The sequence below is a fragment of the Symphalangus syndactylus genome, chromosome 18 (genome assembly GCF_028878055.3).
Source record: "Symphalangus syndactylus isolate Jambi chromosome 18, NHGRI_mSymSyn1-v2.1_pri, whole genome shotgun sequence".
Classification (NCBI taxonomy): Eukaryota; Metazoa; Chordata; class Mammalia; order Primates; family Hylobatidae; genus Symphalangus; species Symphalangus syndactylus.
Window position 1 is genome coordinate 21,269,464 of NC_072440.2, and position 17,759 is coordinate 21,287,222.

The window sequence follows — 17,759 nt, forward strand, 5'->3', positions numbered from 1 at the left end:
CTCAGGTGATCCACCCGCCTTGGCCTCCCAAAGTGCTGGGATTACAAGTGTGAGTCACCGCGCCCAGCCATAACTATATATTTTTAATAAAGTATATGGTCCATTAAGGGTAGGCTGAAGATGGAGGGGTGAGGAGAGAAAGAGAGTGAGCAAGCACACATGTAATTGTGCCTGTGTGTGTCATGTGTGTGCATGTGTGTCATGTGTGTGCCTGTGTGTTATGTGTGTGCCTGTGTGTGCCTCTGTATGTGGCCCTTTCTGAGTGACTGACCCTTGGAGGGAACTTTATTACCTGCCATTCTCCTTCCTGCGAGTCAATAGAAGGATCTGGAGTTAGCATCAAAGAACCAAAAGCTTTGATGTCAGAGCTTTGTTACCTAGTGGCTGTGTGACTGTCAGCTCTTGGCCTCAGTTTCATCCTCTGCAGAATGGGATTAACCATCCCTCTCGCCTGCAATGATGGGCAGGACAGCCCTGTGTGGACGTCAGCCAACCCTTCCTAACTGAGGTGGAAGTGGGAAGGGCCCACCCAATCTGCACCTCCCTACATACATGCAGATCCACACACCGCTGGTAGAGCTGGCGGCAGGACACTGATGGGAAGGGCACAGGGGCCGGGAAACCTGGTCACAGACTTGACCAAGACAGGCTTGGTCTCTGCTCTCTGTGGGACCTTGGGTAAGTCCCTTCCCTTCTCTGGCTTCAGTTAGCCTATGCTATATAACCAGCCAGCACAAAACAGAGACCAACGATGCATCCTCTCTTAGGGTCCTGTGGGTGGGCTGGGGTTCCTAGCTGATTTCTCCTGGGCTTACCCAGCAGCTGTGCTCAGCTGGAACGTCAGTGGGCCTGGAAAACCCCCGATGAGCCCATGCACATGTTGGCAGCTGGTATGGCTTTCGGCGGGGGGGGGTTTGGTTCTCCTCCAATAGGCTGCATCACATTCCTTCATGGCGACTCCAGGCAGCAACCTAAGAGGGCGAAGGTAGAAGCTGCAAGGTCTCTGGAGGCCTAGCCTTGAACTTGGATAACATCACTTCCACTGCAGTCTATCGGCCAGAGGCCAGGTCACGAGGCCAGCCCAGATTCAAAGGGTGGGAAATTAGACTCCACCTTTTGGGAAAGAGGCAAAGTCACATTGCCAAGGACATGCCGAGCAGGAGGGAGCTGTGGCCATAGTTGGTCATCTATCCCAGAGCCTTGGAGTTTGAGGGTTCCTCCCACCCGAATTCTACTCTACAGGCCGACTGTGTGCCCCGGGCTGTAAGGAAGCAGAAGGCACCCTTCTGGGTCCCAGGGATCTTCCACACAAAGGTGCCAGCTGCCTCGAGAAACAGGGAACCAGCAGGCAAGCTTACCTGCTATGAAGCACAGCGAGCTGCCTTGTGAATGACCACGTCTCACCAGCCCCAGCAGCATAGCTGCCGTTTGGGTGGATCACTGTGCACCCCGTATGCTGTGCTGCTGCAGAAGGAAACTTGAGGCCTCTTTCCTGGAGACAGAGCCAAGCTCAGGATCCAAGCCTCTCAATAGATAACTCAATGTCTCTCATTTGCATAACACCTTTCACGTCCTTGGGTTCATTGAACTCTTACAAAACTCCAAGAGGAAGCCAGGACAAGGATTATGGCCTCCTTTTACTGATGAGGAAATAAATAGAGGCCCCGAGAACCAGGGGGCTGGCTGGAAACAAAGTGAGGACGGTCAGAGGCCTGGGAGCCTGCTTCTCCTTCACGCCATCCTCTCCCAGGTGGGGGCTCAATGAGGGGGAGGGGCTGCTTCCTTTCCTCCTCTGCGCCCTCCCAGATTTCCCAGAGTGCACCTGTGGCATTTGCCCCCCTCCCCCGGCCCAAAGAGCCTGTGGGGGCCGCTCAGCAAGAAAGAAATTCAGTGGCGCATCTGCCCACATTCTGGAAGGACCCCTGGTCCCCTTCTGTCAGGTGAGTACCCCAGGGTCTCAATCCTGACCCTGGAGGCTCATAAGAGATGTCCCTCTATCCAGCCCTGCAGGCCCTGGGTGGGTCTCGCCAGGTCTCCCCACTCCTCCCACCACATCCCCAGGATGCCACGGCTTCCTGGGCTACGAGCAGTAACTGAAGAGGACTCAGGCTCAGGCGCTCCCAGACTCAGAAGCCCCCACCTAGAGCGTCTTAGGGGATGTCTACCCTCCTCTAAGATGTGAGAGAGGCCTGGATGCAGGGTGGGGAAGGGGTACATGTGGGGTTACCCCCAAGAGGGCCCATCATCCACCATCCAGAGCAACATGGGGCGTTCCAAGGTCCCTCCAGGCCCTTCACCAGCTTGCGGCTTGCTCATATGCTTGTGGTAGTTGCTCTTTTGGGAGAGGCCTGGTCTCTCTGGTCACATGCAAGGTGACCTGTGGCAGGGTCACACAGAAGAGGCAAGTGAAAGCCCAAAGCCAGGACTTCTGGAGTGCCAAAGGGCAATGCCAGTGTGGGCACTGGGGGAGGGGGCCACGCGGTGCCGAGAGCCCGCAGCTGCAGGGAGGCTCCCAGGCCTGGCTGCGCTGCAAACTCCTGCTGGCTCAGCTCTGCTCGGGGCTGACTCACCTTCCCTCTCCCACCTGTTCCCCTTTCACAGCCCTCCCACCTGCCTCCCTCCTCGTGCCGCTCCTCTGATCCCTCACTCCACTCTGGCTCCTGTGGCGCTGATGGGGGGCGGGGGATTGCTGCGTCTGGGGGTGTAAGAACCTTAGATGTCACGGAGCTTGGAATTGTGCCAATGGGCAGGCTGAAGGGGCCTTAAAGTGCTGCCAAGCCCTCCTCATGCCACACCAGCTTCCCTGCAGAGCCAGGGTAGGGAGACCCCCTCTGCCCTGCCCTACCTTCTCTTCCCCATTTCTGTCACAGCCTCTGGGGGAGCAGGAGTGGTGGGCGGGATGGAGAGAATGAAGAGGGTATCATGCATGCGGAAGAAAAAAAGGAAGACAGGGAGAGAGGAAGAAAGAGAGGAAGACAAGGAAGGAGGAAGAGGAAGAAAGGGAGGAAGACAGATCGGGGCAAGAGGGCGGGTCTAATGGGAGCAGAAAACCCCGCCCTCATCTGGCCACACCTGCCTGCCTGCCTGGAATTCCACGGTTCAGGCCTAATCCTTACAGATTCACCATGGCTTCCTTCCCACCAGCTTCTGGAAGATTTATCTTCCTTCTGAACTCAAACAGCTCACAGAAGAATAGAAAAGAACTTAGGAGGCATCCGACTCAGCTATTTCACCTCATTGCGTTCACCCCTGTCTTTGTTAGATCCCATGGCTGCAATCAGATGACTGCTTCCTGCGTCTAGCTTTTCTCATTGCAGTTTTTTCCAGGTATTGACTTTTCTGGGTATTGACCGATTCTATATCTTTTCATTTTTTTTTTTTTTTTTTTTTTTTTTTGAGATGGAGTCTCGCTGTGTTGCCCAGACTGGAGTGCAATGGTGCAATCTCGGCTCACCACAACCTCTGCCTCCCGGGTTCAAGAGATTCTCCTGGCTGGGCATGGTGGCTCACACCTGTAATCCCAGCACTTTGGGAGGCTGAGGCGGGCGGATCATCTTGGGTCGGGAGTTCGAGACCAGACTGACCAACATGGAAAAACCCTGTCTCTACTAAAAATACAAAATTAGCTGGGCGTGGTGGCACATACCTGTAATCCCAGCTACTTGGGAGGCTGAGGCAGGAGAATCGCTTGAACCCAGGGGGGCAGAGGTTGAAGTGAGCCGAGATCATGCCATTGTATTCCAGCCTGGGCAACAAGAGTGAAACACCGTCTCCAAAAAAAAAAAAAAAAAAAGAGAGGTTCTCTTGCCTCAGCCTCCCGAGGAGTTGGGATTACAGGCGCACACCACCATGCCTGGATAATTTTTTGTATTTTCAGTAGAGATGGGGTTATGTTGGCCAGGCCAATCTGGAACTTCGGACCTTGTGATCCGCCCTCGGCCTCCGAAAGTGCTAGGATTACAGACGTGAGCCACTGCGCCCGGCCTTCAATTTTTAATGACTATAGAATGTTCATCAAATTATAGAGGATCAAAAATTATACACCATTATGGATCATCAAGGCAACCCCTCATCTACAGATAGAGAAACTGAGACCTGGAGCAACGCAGTGATGAACATCTTTGGTCACTATTTTTTCTTCTTGTGCCTGTTTGCATAAGCTGAGTGCAAGGTTCAAAAGCTAACAGAATTCTGGGCTCTGTTTGGCAGGCTGTAGAAATGCACCCTTCAGCCTTTGAATCTTCCTACAAGGACGATGTAGACCTGGGTCCCAGAATTGGAAAGCGAAGGAGCTTTAAATCCGATATCCTGGCCGGGCACGGTGGCTCCTGCCTGTAATCCCAGCACTTTGGGAGGCCAAGGTGTGTGAATCACAAGGTCAGGAGTTCAAGACCAGCCTGGCCAACATGGCGAAACCCTGTCTCTACTGAAAATACAAAAATTAGCCGGGGGTGGTGGCATGGGCCTGTAATCCCAGCTACTCGGGAGGCTGAGGCAGAGAATCGCTTGAACCCGGGAGGCAGAGGTTGCAGTGAGTTAAGATCACGCCACTGCACTCCAGCCTGGGTGACAGAGTGAGACTCTGTCTCAAAAATAAATAAATAAATAAATAACCAATATTCCCCTCCACAGCCACGCAAGGGGCTCCTAGTCAAGAGAGTGAGTGCAGATGAGGAAGAATGGCAGGCAATGGGCACAATAATGGGACCGGGGCATGGGGCTGAGAGCACTGGCCTCTATGTGCCTATTCACAGAGAGGAAAGATCACGGGTGTCAGAGCCAGAGGGTCCTAGATTTGAATCCTGCCTTTGCCACTTACTAGCTGTGCAACTTTGGGCAAGTTAATGGATGTCTCTGGGCCTGTTTCCTTATCTGTAAAAAAGAGCCATTCATAGCTATCTCACATGCTTGCTGTGTGCGTTAAATGAGATCCCATATGTGACCAGGCATGGCATGGTGTCAGGTACATTACTGGACCTAAATAAATACGAATTGCCCTCTGGAAGGGATTTGGATTGGCTTACAATATAAGACACACAATTTGAAAATGGACCTCTGAGCTACCTGGCAGCCATGGAAAAAGGGACACCTGATGGTTACTTCACTCTCAGTCTATGAAAACTGGAAGGCTAGAGAGAGAGCTTGGGTTTGACCACTGTGTGATCTTGGGTGTTCTCTTTTCTTTCCTGGGCCTCATTTTCCCCATCTTCAAAGTTAGGAGCTAGGCCGGGTGCAGTGGCTCACGCCTGTAATCCCAGCACTTTGGGAGGCCAAGGTGGGTGGATCACCTGAGGTCAGGAGCTTGAGACCAGCCTGACCAACATGGTAAAACCCCATCTCTACTAAAAATAGAAAAATTAGCCAGGCATGGTGTTCGTGAACACCGGTAGTCCCAGCTACTCGGGAGGCTGAGACACAAGAATCACTTGAACCTGGGAGGTGGAGGTTGCAGTGAGCTGGGATCACGCCACTGCACTCCAGCCTGGGCAACAGTGAGACTCGGTCTCAAAAAAAAAAAAGGAGCTGGGACCTGATGACCTCCAGGGTCCTGATGTGCCTGACCACCTAGGATTTTGTTCCTGTGACCTTCAGAGGCTGGCAGGAGGTCTGGGGGAGAGGTGAGGACAGACAGAATAGGCACTTAGCAAAATTGGCCAAGCCTAGCTTTGCCCCTCCCCCAATCACTGGCCACCCCTCACTCCACTTACTGCCTGGAACCTGGCAGGACCTTCCCACACAGCCTTATGGGAATCCCATAGCCAGAAGCAAGTGCCTGGATCCTGGCCCTCAGCTCACACGCCGGCCGCACCCACTACAGATTCTAAAGGGCATCTCAAGGTCGCACAGCGAATACATGTTGAGCACCTTCCATGAGTAAGGAAGGCCTGTTTTAGCAGAAAGCATTCAGCACTGAACCAAACCGACAAAGATATAGCTGGGACCCCACCCTTCAGCCCTGGGCTGAGAGTCCTGAAGCCGGCCTCTGGCCTGGGCCCTGCCACCGACGCCAGGTGGGACCATGGGCAAACCCCTGCCACTACCTGCTCAGGCTTGGAACAGCAGCCAGGGCCCCTTGGTCACGGTCGCTGGAGCTGTCCACTGCGGTTGCAGGGGCTTTGATAATGGGGCAAGTAAGCCAGAGCCCCTGCTGGGTGGAGGTTGCTTTCAGCTCTCACAGTGCCCACAGCCAGAAGGAAGCCAAGAAGAGACCCTTGGTTGTCCCCAGTTCAGAGGAAGAGAGGGGAGGGTGGGGGAATTAGAGACATCACACAGAGGAACAGCCACAGAACCCTATCCAGAGCCAGGCTCCTGACCCTCCGCCTGTCGCCAGGGTTACCTTCTGGGATGTAGCCCCTTGGGATGAGGGTCTGGATGCCAGCACCTGCCCCTCTGGCCTCCTGGGGCTCCTGCTAAGCAGGGCAGAGGCTCAGCTCACTGTCCTCCCCTTGCCATCCCTGGAACCTCCCCCAGGCCTGTCTGAGCCCCTCCTGCCTCACCTCCCCCCGGGGCCTCTGTCTACACCTGGTGCAGGGCCTAAGGGTGAGTGCACACAGGTGGGAAGGGTTCAGGGAGAGGCGACAGAGCTGTGAGGATGGAAGGGATATTACACACTGATGTGGGAGGAGGTGACAGGGATAGGTTGTGACAGAGATGGGGAGAGAGAGGAGAAACACAGAGACACCGAGAGAGTCAGAGACGAAGAACGACAGAGAGACAAGGGCTGAGGGAGGGAGGCCTGCTGAGGCCCAGGGGCCAAGAGCGAGCCCGAGGGAGGCAGAAGGGAACGCAAAACAGATCAAGTGGAGCTCCGGTAGAGGAGGCACCGGCTTGTGGGTCCGGAGACACCACGCTGAGTCACAGGTGGACAGCAACAGGTGCTGGGGCACAGACAGAGGGGAAATGATGGCCTCCCACCCACTACAAGGCCTGGCATGTCTGTGGGGAAGCGGCTAAGTGCTCAGGGACCCCAGGATGGCAAAACCCTAGGCCCGCATGCAGCCAGGCAGAGAGGAAGGTGGGCATTAGAGAAAAGGAGCTGGGGCCGAAGAAGGGATGGCCCTGGGAGAATGCCTGGGGGGCGCTGAGTGGTGGGGGAGCTGCACGGAAAAGCTAGAGGAGGCTAAGGAGATGCAGAGACCGAGACAGCCCAGCAACTACAGCAGCGGCTGGAACCCAAATCAGGGAGATGAAGGCCAGGCGCGGTGGCTCACACCTGTAATCCCAGCCCTTTGGGAGGCCAAGGTGGGTGGATCACCTGAGGTCAGGAGTTTAAAACCATCCTGGCCAACATGGTGAAACCCCGTCTGTACTAAAAATACAAAAAATTAGCCAGGTGTGGTGGCTATAATTCCAGCTACTTGGGAGGCTAAGGCAGGAGAATTGCTTGAACCCGAGAGGCGGAGGTTGCAGTGAGCCGAGATGGCGCCACTGCACTCCAGCCTGGGTGACAGAGTGAGACTCCATCTCAAAAAAAAAAAAGAAAAAAAAAGGAGATGAAGAAAATCCGGAGGCTGGAGGGGACAAAGAAGCCCCGCTGCATGCGTGTTGGGGGCAAAGGACAGGCCTGTCGCCAATGCCAGTTCCACTTGGCAGCTGTGTGCCTCGAGCTTCCTCTCTTCTTCTCTGCAGATGGGGACCCTGATGTCTGCCCTGTGGGCTGGAGCAGGCGGCGACTCTGTCCCGGCTGTGAGATCTCCTCCACCGCCCCTGACTCCTACCCTGTCAGGCCCACCCCCAGTCTCTTATCACCACTGGAGGGGAACCTGAACAATCCCCTACGGTAAGGGTCACAGTGAATGGTGCACTTTCCAGGTGACAGAGCCCTTACTCTCTGATTTCTCATTTGACATCCCCCATCTGCCCTGTGAAGGGGGTTCTGTGATTCCCCCATTGTACAGATGAGGAGGCTCTGAGGGGTGACACGTCTTGCCCAAGGCTTTTTGGCCTTAAGGTTGAAGACTCTTCAGCCTCTGCACCCTGGCAGAGGTTGGCTGGGAGGCGAGTGAGGCTGAAGGGGGGTGCATGGCATGGGTGGGGCCGTACTGGGGGCTGGGCCAGGTGAGTAGGTGAGGATGACAGACTAATGACCTGGGACCTTTTCCTGTAGGCAGTGGGGAGCTCTGGGCAGTCTGGGAGCAGAGGAGTGGGTGATGGAGGTGGCATTCAGGAGCTGCACGTGGCAGCTGAGTGGCCTGGAGCAGGGGCTGGGCAGGGGCGGGAAGCCAGCAGGCCCGGGTGGGCAGAGTGGCAGCCTGGACAGGGCCAGCCTTCTCGCAGCCTCTGCCAGTCTCCAGGTGTCTGGGGCTGCTGTGGGACATTGAATGGGAGGGGCAGGAATAGGAGGGGCCACTTTGGGGTTCCGAAACCAGTCAGGGAGGACCTGGGAAGCTGCCAGAGGCACCTCAGTGGGCAGGAGGGCGCGAGACAGATGAATGACCGGGAAATGGCAGGTGAGAGGAGGGAGGATATGGGCAATTGAGCATGGGGACGGCAAAGGTGGGGCCGTGGAGAGGACGGTCCACGCTATTCACAGCCCAGTCACTGCAGGGAAGGACTGGGTGTGGAGGGGGCCGCAAATGGCCTTGCCACCTCCTGGCAGCCAAAGACCAGCTTGGGGGTCAGGGGAATAATGAAATCAGACTTCGGCTTTGTTGCGTCATGAAGGTGGCGGCAGAAGGGCGGGGCCTGGAGCCCGCAGCCTGGGTGAGGGGCCCAACCATGACCTCCCTCTCGGGTGGTCCTGGGCCCAGCGACTTCCTGGCCCTGGGCTTCAACTATAAAAACGGGGTGATAACAACAGTCCCTCTCTCACAGGGGTGACAACCTGCAACTACATGGCATCGGGCACGTGGATCCACCGCAGCATGGAGCGGGGTCTGCATCAGGAAAGACACTGCTCCTCTTCCCCTGGCTGCAGGTAGGCCTCACCGAGAGACCTGGAGAATGGGTTTGCTGGGGAAGGCAGGCTTCGAAAGCCCCCGGTCATTGCAGCTGCCTCCCAGCCCAGCTCTCCGCCAGCCTCCCCATGGGACATGTTATAAACATCAGAGTTGGATGGGTCTTGGCCAGGCGCGGTGGCTCACTCACGCCTGTAATCCCAGCACTTTGGGCCGCCAAGGCGGGTGAATCACCTTAGGTCAGGAGTTTGAGACCAGCCTGGCCAACATAGTGAAATCCTGTCTCTACTAAAAATACAAAAGTTAGCTGGGCATGGTGGTGGGCGCCTGTAATCCCAGCTACTTGGGAGGCTGAGGCAAGAGAATCGCTTGAGCCTGGGAGGCAGAGGTTGCAGTGAGCCAAGATCGCGCCACTGCACTCCAGCCTGGGTGACAGAACGAGCGGCCCCATCTCAAAAAAAAAAAAAAAAGAGTTGGATGGGCCTTTTGGGACTGTGGCCTGATCTCCTGGAAGTACGGATGGGGACACTGAGGCCCAGAGAGGAAAGGGGCTTGCCTGCATTTGGGCAGTAATTCAGACACCCACCTGAGGCCGGAGCTTCCCAGGCCTGCCTTCTTGGCTTCAGGCCTGTCTGTGAGAAGGGGCGAGGCTGCAGCCTCCTGTGGGGTGGGACGCAGGGCCTCCCTGAGCTGTTGCGCGTGCAGAGGCACCTGGCAGGTGGTCAGGAAACAGCTGTTCCTTCTGCCTGTGGAGGTCCCGCTCATGCCCACTGCTGGGGTTAGGAGCACATCTCAGGCGTCATCCAGACCTGGCCGAATCCTGGCTCTGCCCCTTGCTACTGACTGACCTTGGAGAGGTGACTTGGCCTCTCTGAGCCTCATCTGTAAGATGGGGAAGCCCCAGCTCCCACCTCACACGGCTGCCCTGAGGACGGAGGGAGATGATGTCGGTGGGCCAGGCCCCCAGCCCCTCAGCAGCCACGGTCCTCTCCCACTCCTTGGCCCGCGCCCTCTGCCTCAGGCCGCACTCACAGGGCCCACCCCCCACCACTCCGGCATAGGGGAGGGCCTGCCCTTGTAGAGACTGGAGCAACTTCTCACTTCTGGCAGGGAAATGACTTCAGTTCGCCTCAGGCCCCCAAAATAGAGTCCTATTTTAGCTTCCAGCTCCTCCATGGGGAGGCCCAGAGTGCAGCGGGAGGGTGTTCACTGCTGAAACCTGCACCAGCCACTGTCACCCGCCCTCCTGCGCCCTGCCCTGCTCCGTCAAGCACTGCCAAGTGGTGAGCTTGGGCCTCTCCTGCCACCTGGTTACGTCCCTGTCACCCAAAACCCTCCACCAAACCCTGGGCTGCCTGTTCCTCCTGGCTAGGTTCCAATTCCAATTCCAATCCAGGGTCTTCATTCCCCCCGATCCTTAGGCCCCAAGATCATCGTGCATATCAGAATCTCAGCATCCCCCTTTGCATTATTCAAATTAGGTCACCTGGACCCACGGGCCAGTCCACCCTTCCACAGCCCCATTCCAAGGAAAGCAGAAGTTCTCCCAGGGGCAGAAGGAGGGAGACAGGACTGCTGAATTAGAACTTGAGCCAAAAAAATGTATTCGTCTAGCCCCACAGAACCTTCCCCCTTAGCTACCCATGCCTTCCCACTCCAGAGGCCTCGCACCGGCAGTTCCCCCAGCCCAGAGCGCCCTTCGTCATCTCCAGCTGGGACTGGATTGCAGACTGCCTGGGTCCAGTCATGCTCTCACCCCTTCTAGGGACGCTAAGGAAGGACATCCAAGCAGAGGGACGGCATATACAAAGTCCCCTTATAAAAGAGGGGGCTGGGCCAGGCACGGTGGCTCACGCCTGTAATCCCATAGCACCTTAGGAGGCCAAGGCAAGTGGATCACCTAAGGTCAGGTGTTTGAGACCAGCCTGGCTTCAAACACTGTCTCTACTAAAAATACAAAAATTAGCTGGGCATGGTGGCAGGCACCTGTAATCCCAGCTACTCAGAAGGCTGCGGCACAAGAATCGCTTGAACCCAAGAGGCGGAGGTTGCAGTGAGCTGAGATTACGCCATTAAACTCCAGCCTGGGCGACAGAATGAGACACCATCTCAAAATAAATAAATTTAATTTAAAAGGGGGCTGCCATCATCGGGCAGGGTGTTTCTGGCTTCCAGAGGAGCTAGGGGGCTTTCAGCCCTTTGCCACATTTTACAGACAAAAAACAAAGGCAGGCCGGGCACGGTGGCTCAGGCCTGTAATCCCAGCACTTCGGGAGGCCAAGGCAGGCAGATCACAAGGTCAGGATATCAAGACCATCGTGGCTAACACGGTGAAACCCTGTCTCTACTAAAAATACAAAAAATTAGCCAGGTGTGGTGTCAGGTGCCTGTAGTCCCAGCTACTCGGGAGGCTGAGGCAGGAGAATGGCGTGAACCCGGGAGGCAGAGCCTGCAGTGAGCTATCGCGCCACTGCACTCCAGCCTGGGCGACAGAGCGAGACTCCGTCTCAAAAAAAAAAAAAAAAAAAAAGAGTGGAGCCAAGCCTTCCTTTCTGGAGGAGGCAAGGGGTTATGAGGGACCCTTCAATGATCAGATTCTAGATCTGGTGAGTCAATGTGGGGAAGGGGTGCAGATGGACAGGAGGGTGGGAGGCAAGACTGCGGGCACAGACCTGGGGTTGCGGGCAGGTGGAAGGCTGGAGGTGCTTTGGCTGCATTCCAGAGCACAAGACCACAGTCAGCAGTTCCTCCATTAAAGGGGAAGCCAAGTGGGGCGCAGTGGTGCACACCTGAAGTCCCAGCTACTCAGGAGGCTGAGGTGGAAGGATGGCTTGAGCCAGGAGTTCGAGTCTGATTGCCCCTGTGAATAGCCACTGCCCGCCAACCTGGACAACATAGTGAGACCCTGTCTCTAGAAAAATACAAAATAGAAGGTGAAGACAAGACTCCAGCAAATCTCCCAAGGTCTGCAGGCTCCAGGCTCCCAGCCCCTAGGCCTCCAGGCAGGTTTCCCAACTGCTCTAGGCGCCAGAGTCCCAGCATCCAGCCACACTGGCCAGGCTTGAGTCCCATGCCTGTCTTGAAACCACCGTTACGGCCAGAGGACCACTCTGACTGGCTAGGCCTGAGCTGTGGGCATGGAGAGGCTTCTGATCTTAATGGGGAGACTGGGGGTCCTGGCTGTGGGCCCTGGCATCCTTTGGGGAGGGGAGGGAAGGCCAGAGGGTCTGGGAGTCCAGGAGGGGAGGGAGGAAAAAGCCATGGGTTGGGGGCGGGGGGTGTGCAGGAGAAGATTGATCCGAACCCGTCTAAGCCAAGGTCTGGTCAGAAGGCAGCACAGAACCCTGGAATCAGGGTCCCACTCTGCTGGGCCAGGTAAGGCCACACTAGACCTTGGAGGCCCAGCTACCCCATCTGTCAGATGGGGGCAACAGTCATACCAACCTCACCGGGTGTTAAGAGAGTGCAAAGAACAGTAGGCATTTAGCTCAGCACGGGCAGCTGTTATTTTTATCCTCATCTCTCAAAGTTCGCCTCTCAATCCCAGGCACGCACTGACTCTGGCTCGGCACCAGACAGTTGGCAACGCCCCTTTGCAGCCGGCATCGCAGGGAGGCACAGGTGTCCTCGTCTACAGGTGGGAGACCAGGCCGAGCAGCCCGAGGTCCCTCAGAGGTCAGAACCAGGACCTTACCCAGAACCCCTGACTCCAAACCCGGATCCTCCCATGGCCGCAGTGTTGGCCGACTTGAATTACGGGGGTTGGGTGGGGGATGGGCTTCTTCGCCTGTTTTCCCTCCTGTCGCAGAGGGACCAGAGTGACCTCATTCTCCCCTCCCCCGGGAAGTGCACCCCGGACAGGGGCGGTTACTAATTATTCTCGCTTCTCCGTGGGCCCCTGCGGGCCCCGGGGTCCCTGCTCCACAGCGCCGCCCCGTGGCCGCCTCCGGAGCTGCCGGCTGCTGCAGGCGGACTGGCGTGGCCCCGCGGAGCCCCCGCACCCGGAGCCCTTCTGGTTCCCCCGGCTTCAGTTCTTGCCCCCACACCCGCCCGCAGGCTTCACGCCTTCCTGCCGCGAGCACCCGGGGGCGCCTGACTCCCCGCACGCGTCTCCCCACGCGCACCACCGCTGCTGCCAGCAGGAGTCACCACGCCCGCCCGTTTCTCAGGTGTACAGGTCAAGGCTCTGGAGGCGAAGGGACTCCCAAGGTCACGTGGCCAGGACGGCGCGGAAGGGCCTTGGGGCAGACAGCCAGGAGTGGGAGGCGGAATTGCAGTCCAGGTATGACTTTGTTCCCTCATTTTGTTTGGAGAACCGAAGTCTGCCAAAGTGAGTTTCACAGACACGATCCAGCCCTGCGCTGCTCCCAGCGTGGCCCCCGGGCTACCCCATCAGCCTCCCGGCTGCGCTGTCCAACACAGTAGCCCCGACTCACACTGCGCACTCGAAATGTGGCTGGTGTAACTGAGGTGTGCTGTGAATGTAAGATACACACCGGATTTCAAAGACTTAGTAGTAAAGATTGCAAACTATCTTTAAATTATTGGTTACTTTTTTTTTTTTTTTTTTTTTTTTGAGGTGCTGTCTCTCTCTGTAGCCCAGGCTGGAGTACAGTGGCGCGATCTCTGCTCACTGCAACCTTGGCCTCCCAGGTTCAAGCCATTCTCCTCCCTCAGCCTCCCGAGTAGCTGGGATTACAGGCGCCCACCACCACGCCCGGCTAATTTTTTGTATTTTTAGTAGAGACGAGTTTCACCATGTTGGCCAGGCTAGTCTCCAACTCCTGGCCTCAAGCCATCCTCCTGCCTTGACCTCCCGAAGTGCTGGGATTACAGGCGTGAGCCTCCGTGTCTGGCCTTCTTTTTACCTTTTATTTATTTTTATTTTGAGATGGCGTCTCTCTCTTATTGCCCAGGCTGGAGTGCAATAGCGCTCACTGCAACCTCTGCCTCCCGGTTCAAGCGATTCTCCTGCCTCAGCCTCCTGAGTAGCTGGGATTATAGGCATGCACCACCACGCCCAGCTAATTTTTGTATTTTTAGTAGAGAGGGGGTTTCTCCATGTTGGTCAGGCTGGTCTCGAACTCCCAACCTCACGTGATCCACCCGCCTCAGCCTCCCAAAGTGCTGGGATTACAGGTGTGAGCCACCATGCCCGGCCTTCTTTTTACTTTTTAATGTAATTGCTGGAAAATTTAAATTGATGTGATGTGGATCATTTTGTGGCTTACATATTGTAGGACAGGGCTAGACTCAATTGGCAAAAGGTGCCCACTCCTGGTCCCCACCTCACACCCCTGACATCCTGTGTGAGATGGGTCCTGGGACCTGCATTTTAACAAGCTCTCTTCAAGGATTCTGCAAACTACCAAATCTCAGATTGAAGCTCCAGGAATATGTCGGGCCTGTTCACCATTATATTTCTCAGGATCTGGCATGGGGCCCGGCATATGGTGGGGTGCTCATTAAATATTTGTCAAGTGAATTGTCTCATCTAATACTCATAGTAGGTAAGTAGGGGAGAGAAGACTTTTTTTTTTTTTTCTTTTTTTGAGACGGGGTCTCACTCTGTCACCCAGACCAGAGTGCAGTTGCGCAATCATGGCTCACTGCAGCCTCAACCTCCCTGGGCTCAGATGATTCTTCCACCTCAGCCTCCAGAATAGCTGGGACTGCTGGCACACACCACCACACACAGTTAATTTTTGTATTTTTTTGTAGAGACAGAGTCTTGCTATGTTGCCCAGGTTGGTCTCAAACTCCTGAGGCTCAAGCAATCCACCTGTCTCGGCCTCCCAAAGTGCTGGGATTACAGACTTGAGTCACTGTGCTCGGCTGAGAAGACATTTTAAAAAATAATAACTGTAGGCCTGGTGCAGTGGCTCAGGCCTGTAATCTCAGTACTTTAGGAGGTTGAGGAGGAGGACTGCTGAGCTCCAGAGTTTGAGAGCTATATATATATATATAAGGAAATTAATATATATTGTATAACAATAAAATAAAATATATTTTATATACTTATTTTTAAAATCATTAAAAATTTTTATTTTAAAAATTGACATAAAAATTGTAGTCATTGTACACAACATGTTTTGAATTATGTATGCATTGTGGAATGGCTAAATCGAGCTAAGTGATGTAGGTGTCACCACATATTGTTTTATGGTGAGAACACTTAAAATGTACTCTCAGCAATTTTCAAGAATACAATACATTGTTATTAACCATGGTCACCATGTACAATAGCTCTCTTGTACTTATTCCTCCCATCTAACTGAAATTTTGTATCCTTTGGCCAACATCTCCTAACACCCCCACTCCCTCTGCCAGCCTCCGCACAACCACCATTCTCCTCTCTGCTTCTGTGAGTTCAACTTTTTCTTTTTTTGAGACGGAGTTTCACTCTTGTTACCCAGGCTGGAGTGCAATGGCGCCATCTCGGCTCCTCTGCCTCCTGGGTTCAAGCGATTCTCCTGCCTCAGCCTCCCAAGTAGCTGGGATTACAGGCGTGCACCACCACACCCAGCTAATTTTTTGTATTTTTAGCAGAGACGGGGTTTCTCCATGTTGGTCAGGCTGGTCTCAAACTCCCAACCTCAGGTGATCTGCCTGCCTCGGCCTCCCAAAGTGCTGGGATTACAGGCGAGGGCCACCACGCCTGGCTGAGTTCAACTTCTTTAGATTCCATAGTTTAAGTGAAATCACGCGTACTTGTCTTTCTGTGCCTGTGTTATTGCACTTAACATAATGTCCTCCAGGTTCGTTCACGGCGCTGACAGTGACAGGACTGTCTCTTTTTTTTAGGCTGAATAGTATTCCATGGGGTATGTATACCACATTTCCTTGATCCATTCATCCTCCGATGGACATTTTCAGTTGTTTCCACAGCTTGGCTATTGTGAATAAAACTGCAATGAGCATGGGGTGCAGATGTCTTTTTGACATACTGATTTCATTTCCTTTGGATACACACCCAGTAGTGGGATTGCTGGATCATATGGTAGTTCTATTTTTATTTTGTTTTTGAGGAACCTCCATACTGTTTTCCATAATGGCTATACTAATTTACATTTCCACCAACCATATGCAAGGATTCCCTTTTCTTCACGTCCTCTCCAACACTTGTTACATCCAAGATGTATTTCTAAAGATCATTATCTATATAATTTCATTAAACAAAATATTTTTATATAAAGGACAAATGACCTGGTTTCCCCAACTAACAAATTGCAAGGAAAATAAAAGAGATACAGTAGGAACCTATAGATTGAATGAGATTTAAGAGACATTGAGGCCGGGCACGGTGGCTCACGCTTGTAATCCCAGCACTTTGAAAGGCTGAGGCGAGGGCCAGGCACGGTGTCTCACGCCTGTAATCTCAGCACTTTGGGAGGCTGAGGCAGGCAGATCACCTGAGGTCAGGAGTTTGAGACTAGCCTGACCAACACAGAGAAACCCCGTCTCTACTAAAAAAATACAAAATTAGCTGGGCGTGGTGGCACACGCCTGTAATCCCAGCTACTTGGGAGGCTGAGGCAGGAGAATCGCTTGAACCCAGGAGGCGGAGGTTGCGGTGAGCTGAGATCACACCACTGCACTCCAGCCCAGGCAACAAGAGCGAAACTCCGTCTCAAAAAAAAAAAAAAAAAAAACATTAAAATCAAAGATTTTTCATTGTATTAATAACAGACAAACTAGGCTTCAAGGCAAAAGTATTATTAGAAACAAAGAAGGAATATATAACTCCAGGAAGATAAAACAATTCTGAACTCTTATACACCTGATAACACAACCTCAAACTATATAAAGCAAATCAAGGAGAAGCTAACAAATCCATTATTCTAAACAGAGTTTTTTTCCTTTCTTTTGATAATACTGCTGCCAATGTAATTAGAGATTTTATGACAAACATTCAGTGACTGACACATCAAAATGATGAAAGAATCACTAAGGATATAGAAGATATAAACAGGGGCCAGGTGTGGTGGCTCACGCCTGTAATCCTAACACTTTGGGAGGCTGAGGCATGCGGATCACCTGAGGTGGGGAGTTCAAGACCATCCTGGCCAACATGGAGAAACCCTGTCTCTACTAAAAATACAAAATTAACTGTCATGGTGGCGCATGCCTATAATCCCAGCTACTTGGGAGGCTGAGGTAGGAGAATAGTTTGAACCCGGGAGGCAGAGGTTGCAGAGAGCTGAGATCACGCCATTGCACTCCAGCCTGGGCAACAAGAGCGAAACTCCATCAAAAAAAAAAAAGATGTAAACCAGACGGATATTCAATACCATTAGTAATAAGGGAAACGTAAATTAAAGCTGCAATGGGTTGGGATTTTACTCTCACTGGCTTGGCAGATATTATGAAATTGAACGCTTTCAGATTTGGCAAGGAAATGAATCAGTGAGGACTCTCATCTGCTTTGGGCGGGAGTATGAACTTGTTCAATCTGCAACTTTGATTGTGAACTGGTTCAATCTGCAACTTCAATCAGCCTTGCCTAATCAAGTTGAACATGTTGCACACGCAATAATTGAGCAATTCTCATCTTACACTTATTATTTAAGGAACATATATGTGGCCAATAGTAAGAAAAAAGAGAAATACAGCTAGGCGTGGTGGCTCACACCTATAATTCCAGCACTTTGGGAGGCTGAGGCGGGTGGATCACCTGAGATCAGGAGTTGGAGACCAGCCTGACCAACATGGTGAAACCCTATCTCTACTAAAAATACAAAAAATTAGCCAGGTGTGGTGGTGGGCACCTGTATTCCCAGCTACTTGGGAGGCTGAGGCAGGAGAATCACTTGAACCTGGGAGGCGGAGGTTGCAGTGAGCTGAGATCACGCCATTGCACTC